Here is a 9,989-nt window from a genome sequence, read left to right on the forward strand (position 1 = left end):
TGACGCTCTCAGGGTCCAGACGTGTGACTGTGCAAAATTTTGTGGCTGTAGCTGCGACAGTGCAGATGCCAATCCCGGACATACACACACACACACACACACACACACACATACACACATTCAGCTTTATATATTAGACTAGATGGTGGCCCGATTCTAACGCATCGGGTATTCTAGAATATGTATGTATATAGCAGCCACATAGTATATAGCACAGGCCACGACATATTCTTGAATACCCGATGCGTTAATACAGGCCAAGCAGTATATAACAGTGGCCACGCAGTATATAACACAGGCCAAACAGTATATAACACAGCCCATGCAGTATATAACATTGCCCACATCTATATACATAATTGTCTAAGGGGTACTTCCGTCTGTCTGTCTGTCCTTCTGTCACGGATATTCATCGGTTGTGGCCTCTGTCTATCATGGAAATCCAAGTCGCTGACAGCCGCAAAACAGCCACGACCAATCAGCGACGGGCACAGTCCGGAAGAAAATGGCCTCTCCGCTCCCCGCAGTCAGTGTCCCCGACGCTCTGCTCCCCGCAGTCAGTGTCCCCAGCGCTCCGCTCCCCGCAGTCAGTGTCCCCGGCGCTCCGCTCCCCGCAGTCAGTGTCCCCAGCGCTCCGCTCCCTGCAGTCAGTGTCCCCAGAGCTCCGCTCCCCGCAGTCTGTGTCCCCGGCGCCCGCTCCATACTCCCCTCTGGTCACCGCTAACACAGGGTTAATGCCAGCGGTAACGGACCGCGGCATGGGTAACGCACTCCGTTACCGCCGCTATTAACCCTGTGTGTCCACAACCTTTTACTGTTGATGCTGCCTATGCGGCATCAATAGTAAAAGAAAGTAATGTTAAAAATAGTAAAAAAAACAAAAAACCTGCTATACTCACCCTCCGTTGTCCGCTCAGCCACTCGCGCCTGCCGCCATCTTCCTTTCCCAGCGATGCTTTGCGAAATTACCCAAAACACCTAGCGGTCTCGCGAGACCGCTAAGTCATATGGGTAATTTCGCAAAGCATCCGGGGAACGCAAGATGGCGGCAGCCGCGCGCCCATCTGCACAGCGGATCCCAGGAAGCGGAGAGACGGCACGCTGAGGAGCAGCGACGAGAATGGTGAGTATGTTCAACTACAAAGGGCCCCCGGATCGTTAGGTGAGTATGTTTATTTTTTATACCTGTGACATACTTGGCTCGGTAATATAGTACGTCGCTGTGCAATATACTACGTGGCTCTGTGCTGTATACTACAAGGCTGGGCAATATACTATGTGACTGGGCAATATACTACGTCACTGGGCAATATACTACATGGCTCTGTGCTGTATACTACAAGGCTGTGCAATATACTACGTCGCTGTGCAATATACTACATGGCTCTGTGCTGTATACTACAAGGCTGGCCAATATACTACATGACTGGGCAATATACTACGTGGCTGTGCAATATACTACGTGGCTGGGCAATATACTACGTGGCTGGGCAATATACTACGTGGCTGGGCAATATACTACGTCGCTGTGCAATATACTACGTGGCTGGGCAATATACTACGTGGCTGGGCAATATACTACGTGGCTGGGCAATATACTACGTGGCTGGGCAATATACTACGTGGCTGGGCAATATACTACGTGGGCTGTGCAATATACTACGTGGCTGGACAATATACTACGTGGGCTGTGCAATATACTACATGACTGGGCAATATACTACGTGGGCTGTGCAATATACTACGTGGCTGGGCAATATACTACGTCGCTGGGCAATATACGTCGCTGGGCAATATACTACGTGGCTGGGCAATATACTACGTGGCTGGGCAATATACTACGTGGCTGGGCAATATACTACGTCGCTGGGCAATATACTACGTCGCTGGGCAATATACTATGTGGCTGGGCAATATACTACGTGACTGGGCAATATACTACGTGGCTGGGCAATATACTACGTGGCAGGGCAATATACTACGTCGCTGGGCAATATACTACGTGGCTGGGCAACATACTATGTGGCTGGGCAATATACTACGTGACTGGGCAATATACTACGTGGCTGGGCAATATACTACGTGGATATGCATATTCTAGAATACCTGATGCGTTAGAATCGGGCCACCATCTAGTAGTATATAACACTGGCCACGTAGTGTATAGCAGCCATGCAGTATATAACGCAGCCCACACAGTATATAACACTGCCCACATAGTATATAACACTGCCCACGTAGTATATAGCAGCCATGCAGTATATAACGCAGCCCACACAGTATATAACACTGCCCACGTAGTATATAGCAGCCATGTAGTATATAACGCAGCCCACACAGTATATAACACTGCCCACACAGTATATAACACTGCCCACACAGTGTATAACACTGCCCACGTAGTACATAGCAGCCATGTAGTATATAATGCAGCCCACGCAGTATATAACATTGCCCACATAGTATATAACAATGCCCACAAAGTATATAGCAGCCCACGCAGTACATAACATTTCCCACATAGTATATAACAATGCCCACATAGTATATAGCAGCCATGTAGTATATAACGCAGCCCACGCAGTATATAACATTGCCCACATAGTATATAACACTGCCCACATAGTATATAGCAGCCATGTAGTATATAACGCAGCCCACGTAGTATATAACATTGCCCACATAGTATATAACACTGCCCACATAGCATATAGCAGCCATGTAGTATATAACGCAGCCCACATAGTATATAGCAATGTGGGCACTATATGCGTGGTTAAAAAAGACTTAAAATAAAAAATAAACATATACTCACCTTCCGCAGGCCCCTTGTAGTCCTGGTGCCTGTGTGCGGTGCACGCGGCAGCTTCCGGTCCCAGGGTTGGTATGAGCGCAGGACCTGTGATGACATCGCGGTCACATGACCGTGACGTCATGGCAGGTCCTTCTCGCATAGCCTCCTTGGCACCGGAACCCGCCGCTTGCACTGCCGAGGACAGCAGGCACGTCAGAGGGTGAGAATAACCTTTTTTTTTTATTATTTGTAACATTAGATCTTTTAACTATTGATGCTGCATAATCAGCATCAACAGTAAAAAGTTGGTCACACAGGGTTAATAGCTGCGTTAATGGTGTGCGTTACACCGCGGCATAACGCGGTCCATTAACGCTGCCATTAACCCTGTGTGAGGGCTGACTAGAGGGGAGCATGGAGCGGTCACTGACTGTGGGGAGGAAGGAGCGGCCATGTTGCCGCCGGTCTGTGCCCGTCGCTGATTGGTCGTGGCAATGGTCGTGGGCGTTTCGCCACGACCAATCAGCGAGCTGGACTTCCATGACAGACAGAGGCCGTGACAAATGAATATCCGTGACAGACGGACAGAAGGACAGACGGAAGTGACCCATAGACAATTATATAGTATATATATATATATATACATATATATATATGTGTGTGTGTGTATGTGTGTGCGTGTGTCATGTGAACTATGTAGTGTAGTACAGACTAGGATCTAGGACATGGAATAAGGATGACAAGTTTAGTACATACTCTTATAGGACAGTAACTGTAGTTAGCTGAAGGTATGGGATAAGATACAGTTAATGTTTGAGACTAGTCCACAGTGAGAGGGGAACAATTGTTCATGGCAGTGGGAGGCCTTACTAGAATCCTTTGCACATATTTCTGCAATGTCCAGAGCTCAGGGCTCAGTATCTGTACTAAAAGGAGTTACCTATCCACTGACGTATAGAGGACGATGAAAAGGGAACCGTGAGGAGGGAAGGTAACGGATCCCGGGTGCCCTGTGGGACTGGATGGTAAATCCCGGTGACTAGCAAGAATAGCCAACATAGGGATAGTCTAGGAGGAACAGGTAGAAATGGCAAAAACGGACTGTGTTGAGGAAACGTATTGTGTTAAAGAAACAAAGAACGAAAAGTGTTCTGCCCGTTACAATCTTACATAGTTACATAGTTATTAAGGTCGAAGGAAGACTATAAGTCCATCTAGTTCAACCCATAGCCTAACCTAACATAATAATAATAATAATAATAATAATAATTTTTATTTATATAGCGCCAACATATTCCGCAGCGCTTTACAAATTATAGAGGGGACTTGTACATACAATAGACATTACAGCATAACAGAAATACAGTTCAAAACAGATACCAAGAGGAGTGAGGGCCCTGCTCGTAAGCTTACAAACTATGAGGAAAAGGGGAGACACGAGAGGTGGATGGTAACAATTGCTATAGTTATTCGGACCAGCCATAGTGTAAGGCTTGGGTGTTCATGTAAAGCTGCATGAACCAGTTAATTAATTTTTTTTTTTTTTTAATATAGGCCACACAGGGATCGTTAGGTTAATGCATTGAGGCGGTAGGCCAGTCTGAACAAATGAGTTTTTAGGGCACGCTTAAAACTGTGGGGATTGGGGATTAATCGTATTATCCTAGGTAGTGCATTCCAAAGAATCGGCGCAGCACGTGTAAAGTCTTGGAGGCGGGAGTGGGAGGTTCTGATTATTGAGGATGCTAACCTGAGGTCATCAGCGGAGCGGAGGGCACGGGTAGGGTGGTAGACTGAGACCAGAGAGGAGATGTAGGGTGGTGCTGAGCCATGGAGTGCTTTGTGGATGAGGGTAGTAGTTTTGTACTGGATTCTTGAGTGGATGGGTAACCAGTGTAATGACTGGCACAAGGTAGAGGCATCGGTGTAACGGTTGGTGAGGAATATGATCCTGGCAGCAGCATTCAGGACAGATTGGAGCGGGGAGAGTTTGGTAAGAGGGAGGCCGATTAGTAGAGAGTTACAATAGTCCAGACGAGAATGAATAAGTGAAACAGTAAGAGTTTTTGCAGAGTCGAAAGTAAGAAAAGGGCGAATTCTAGAAATGTTTTTGAGATGCAGGTAAGAAGAGCGAGCCAGTGATCGGATGTGGGGGGTGAATGAAAGGTCAGAATCAAGGATGACCCCAAGGCAGCGGGCATGTTGCTTTGGAGTAATGGTGGAACCGCAAACGGAGATGGCAATGTCAGGCAAAGGTAGGTTAGTAGAGGGAGAAAACACGAGGAGTTCAGTTTTTGACAGGTTTAGTTTCAGATAGAGGGAGGACATGATGCTAGAGACAGCGGTAAGACAATCACTGGTGTTTTCTAATAAGGCAGGCGTGAGATCAGGAGAAGAAGTGTATAGTTGGGTGTCGTCAGCATAGAGATGGTACTGGAAGCCAAATCTACTGATTGCCCTAACATGCCCTAACATGTTGATCCAGAGGAAGGCAAAAAAAAACCATGTGGCAAAGAGTAAGCTCCACATTGGGGAAAAAAATTCCTTCCCGACTCCACATACGGCAATCAGACTAGTTCCCTGGATCAACGCCCTATCAAGGAATCTAGTATATATAACCTGTAACATTATACTTTTCCAGAAAGGTATCCAGTCCCCTCTTAAATTTAAGTAATGAATCACTCATTACAACATCATACGGCAGAGAGTTCCATAGTCTCACTGCTCTTACAGTAAAGAATCCGCGTCTGTTATTATGCTTAAACCTTTTTTCCTCCAAACGCAGAGGATGCCTCCTTGTCCCTGTTTCAGGTCTATGATTAAAAAGATCATCAGAAAGGTCTTTGTACTGTCCCCTCATATATTTATACATTAACATAAGATCACCCCTTAGTCTTCGTTTTTCCAAACTAAATAGCCCCAAGTGTAATAACCTATCTTGGTATTGCAGACCCCCCAGTCCTCTAATAACCTTGGTCGCTCTTCTCTGCACCCGCTCCAGTTCAGCTATGTCTTTCTTAAACACCGGAGACCAGAACTGTGCACAGTATTCTAAGTGTGGTCGAACAAGTGACTTGTATAGAGGTAATATTATGTTCTCCTTATGAGCATCTATGCCTCTTTTAATGCATCCCATTATTTTATTTGCCTTTGTAGCAGCTGCCTGACACTGGCCACTGAATATGAGTTTGTCATCCACCCATACACCCAGGTCTTTTTCATTGACGGTTTTGCCCAGAGTTTTAGAATTAAGCACATAATTATACATCTTATTACTTCTACCCAAGTGCATGACCTTACATTTATCCCCATTAAAGCTCATTTGCCATTTATCAGCCCAAGCTTCTAGTTTACATAAATCATCCTGTAATATAAAATTGTCCTCCCCTGTATTGATTACCCTGCAGAGTTTAGTGTCATCTGCAAATATTGAAATTCTACTCTGAATGCCCCCTACAAGGTCATTAATAAATATGTTAAAAAGAAGAGGGCCCAATACTGACCCCTGTGGTACCCCACTGCTAACCGCTACCCAGTCCGAGTGTGCTCCATTAATAACCACCCTTTGTTTCCTATCCCTGAGCCAGCTCTCAACCCACTTACACATATTTTCCCCTATCCCCATTATTCTCATTTTATGTATCAACCTTTTGTGTGGCACCGTATCAAAAGCTTTTGAAATGTCCATATACACTACATCCACTGGGTTCCCTTGGTCCAGTCCGGAACTTACCTCTTCATAGAAGCTGATCAGATTAGTCTGACATGAACGGTCCCTAGTAAACCCGTGCTGATACTGGGTCATGAGGTTATTCCTCTTCAGATACTCCAGTATAGCGTCCCTTAGAATGCCCTCCAGGATTTTACCCACAGTAGAGGTTAAGCTTACTGGCCGATAATTTCCGAGTTCAGTTTTTGTTCCCTTTTTGAATATTGGCACCACATTTGCTATACGCCAGTCCTGTGATACAGACCCTGTTATTATAGAGTCTCTAAAGATTAAAAATAATGGTCTATCAATAACTGGACTTAATTCCTGCAGTACTCGAGGGTGTATCCCATCCGGGCACGGAGATTTGTCAGTTTTAGTGATTATTAGACGTCGCCGCACTTCCTGCTGGGTTAAGCCGGTGACATTTAATTGGGAATATTTATCACTAGTCATTTTGTCTGCCATGGGATTTTCTTATGTAAATACTGATGAAAAAAAGTCATTTAGCATATTGGCTTTTTCCTCATCCTCATCCACCATTTCACCCAGACTATTTTTAAGGGGGCCAACACTATCATTTTTTAGTTTCTTACTATTTATGTAGTTAAAGAATATTTTAGGATTATTTTTACTCTCTCTGGCAATGAGTCTCTCTGTCTCAATCTTTGCTGCCTTGATTTGCTTTTTACAGAATTTATTTAATTTTTTGTATTTATTTAATGTCTCCTCACTACCGACTTCCTTTAATTCTCTAAATGCTTTCTTTTTGTCACTTATTGCGCCCCTTACAGCTCTATTTAGCCATATTGGTTTCCTCCTATTTCTAGTATGTTTATTGCCATACGGTATATACTGTGCACAGGTCCTATCCAGGATGCTAATAAACGTCTCCCATTTTCTTTGTGTATTTTTGTGTATCAGGATATCGTCCCAGTTAATTGCACCAAGATCCTCTCTCATCCGTTGGAAATTTGCCCTCCTGAAATTTAGTGTCCTTGTAAGCCCTCTACCACAAATTTTATTAAAGGATACATGAAAACTTATTATTTTGTGATCACTATTTCCCAAGTGACCCCCAACCTTTATATTTGCTATGCGATCTGGCCTGTGGGTTAATATTTGGTCTAGCAGTGCCCCCCTTCTTGTTGGGTCCTGAACCAGTTGTGAAAGGTAATTGTCTCTCATAGTTGTCAAAAACCGATTACCTTTGCTGGAACTGCAGGTTTCTGTTCTCCAATCTGATGAACTTGAACTGTCCAGTAGACGTTTATTGGTTAATATGAACTGTGTGTACCCGGAGTTATGTGCGGCGGCTATGGAAAATGGATGCCTGGAAGCAACGGAGTCCTGCGGTCTACACATGAGTGTAATGCTCCCCCACACTGGGCAGCACATGGGGACTGGGACTCGATTTTCCTGTAAAGTGCAGGTTTGATGTGAAGCAGGAGCTTGGTCGTGGCTACCGCCTGGGTCACTTTACATACCAACCAAGTACTTGATGCTAGTGTGTAACTTTAAAATCAAACTCACTGATTTTTTGGGGCACAATTTAAGTCAATTTACCCCCAAATACTTCTTTTTTTCAACAAAAGAAAGCTGATTTAGATGCACTGAATTGGGATTTGATGGTGAGGAATTAAGACATGGCAACATATGAAAGTAACTTACCCAGCAAGGAATAGAAAAAAAGGAGAAGACGATAGCGGTTTGGCCGCTCCCAGCCCCCACTGGATAGACATCAGGTATTGACAAAGCCCACTGATGTGCCAGGAAGCAGAATCCAAAGAACCAAAGGGTAGTCCCAATAACTAGTGATAGAATGCTAACATTAATAATACTTACATTAACAAAATATTATTTACACTTTAAACAATATTTAAACAACATTTTTGCAATAATATAAAATGGACCCAAATATGCATTTTTTTCTGCAAATATAGTTTGTACTTGCAAAATGAGAAGTTAAAATATAATTATTTTCATCACTTTTTTATATGTTGCAGGCGCCGTAATTTCCTGCAACATATAACAAAAAACACATTTAGACCACGTGACACATTGAGTATTTGGTGATTTTTTTTTTACCTCAGAATTTAATATGCAAAGAGGAAGAGGACTAGAACTCTAATGCCACCTATTAGAAGCAGCAATCCTAAAAGTCAATGCCAACCTTTTAACAAGCCTTGCGATAAGACATAGGATTACTGATGGGTGAACCTGAACAGCAAAGTTCGGAGTCGGTAACAATGTCCATGCACGAACCTCGAGCATGGAGTTTGGCAGCCGGAATAAAGCTTGTTGAAAGGCTGCTGCACAGCCAATCGAAAAGCTTCTCTGGTATGTGCCCTTCTGGTCCCATCAGAGCCATGCCAAGTATTGGCATGGCTATGATTGGCCAGCACAGTATGTTTAAAAAAAAATGTAAATAAATAATAACAAAAAAAGGTGTGGGGTCCCCTCGCTTTTTCATAACAAACGCAGGTAAAGCAGACAGCTGACTTTTTTTTATCTTGGCTGGTTATCAAAAATACAGGGGCCTCCACACAGTTTGTATTATTTTAATAAATAATAAAAAAAAAATGTTGAGGGTCCCTCTTATTTTTGATAACCAGCCAAGGTTAAGCACACAGCTGGTTTTGGTATTCTCAGGCTGGGATGGTCCATGGATATTTTACCCTTTCCAGCCTAAAAATAGCAGCCCGCAACCACTCCAGAAAAGGAACATCAATTAGATGTGCCAATTCTGGGGCTTTGCCTGGTTCTTCCCACTCGCCCTGGTGCATTGTCAAGCGGTGTAATTTTGGGGTTGATGTCAGTTGTGTAATGTCTGCTGACACCAAGCCCAGTGATTAGTAATGGAGAGGCATTTATAAGGCCATGTTCACACTATGCGGTTTTTACTGCGGAACCGCGGCGATTTTGCCGCTGCGGGTCCGCAGCTGTTTTCCATGCAGGGTACAGTACAATGTTACCCTATGGAAAAAAGAAACCGCAGTGCACATGATGCGGAAAAACCCGAAAAAAAACGCGCTGAATTGCTGCGGAAAAAAAGAAGGACCATGTCACTTCTTTATGCAGAATCGCAGCGATTCTGCACCCAGAGAAATGCATTGATCCGCTTACTTCCCGCATGGGGCTGTGCCCACCATGCGGGAAGTAATGCGGATAATGTGCGGGTTATACCCGGGGTGGAGGAGAGGAGACTCTCCTCCAGGCCCCGGGAACCATATTTGTATTAAAAAAAAGAATTAAAATAAAAAATCATGATATACTCACCTCTGAAGTCTCAGTGCTGCACGCGGCCGTCCGGTCTCAGGTTTGCTATACGACCAGGACCTTCGGTGACGTCGCGGTCACATGACCGTGACGTCACCGAAGGTCCTGGTCGCACAGCATCTTTGGAACCGGACTGCCGCCTGCAGCACCCTGGAGATCGGGACGTCAAAGGGTGAGTATACCATGATTTTATTATTTTTAACACTA

The sequence above is a fragment of the Ranitomeya imitator genome, chromosome 10 (assembly GCF_032444005.1).
Source record: "Ranitomeya imitator isolate aRanImi1 chromosome 10, aRanImi1.pri, whole genome shotgun sequence".
NCBI lineage: Eukaryota > Metazoa > Chordata > Amphibia > Anura > Dendrobatidae > Ranitomeya > Ranitomeya imitator.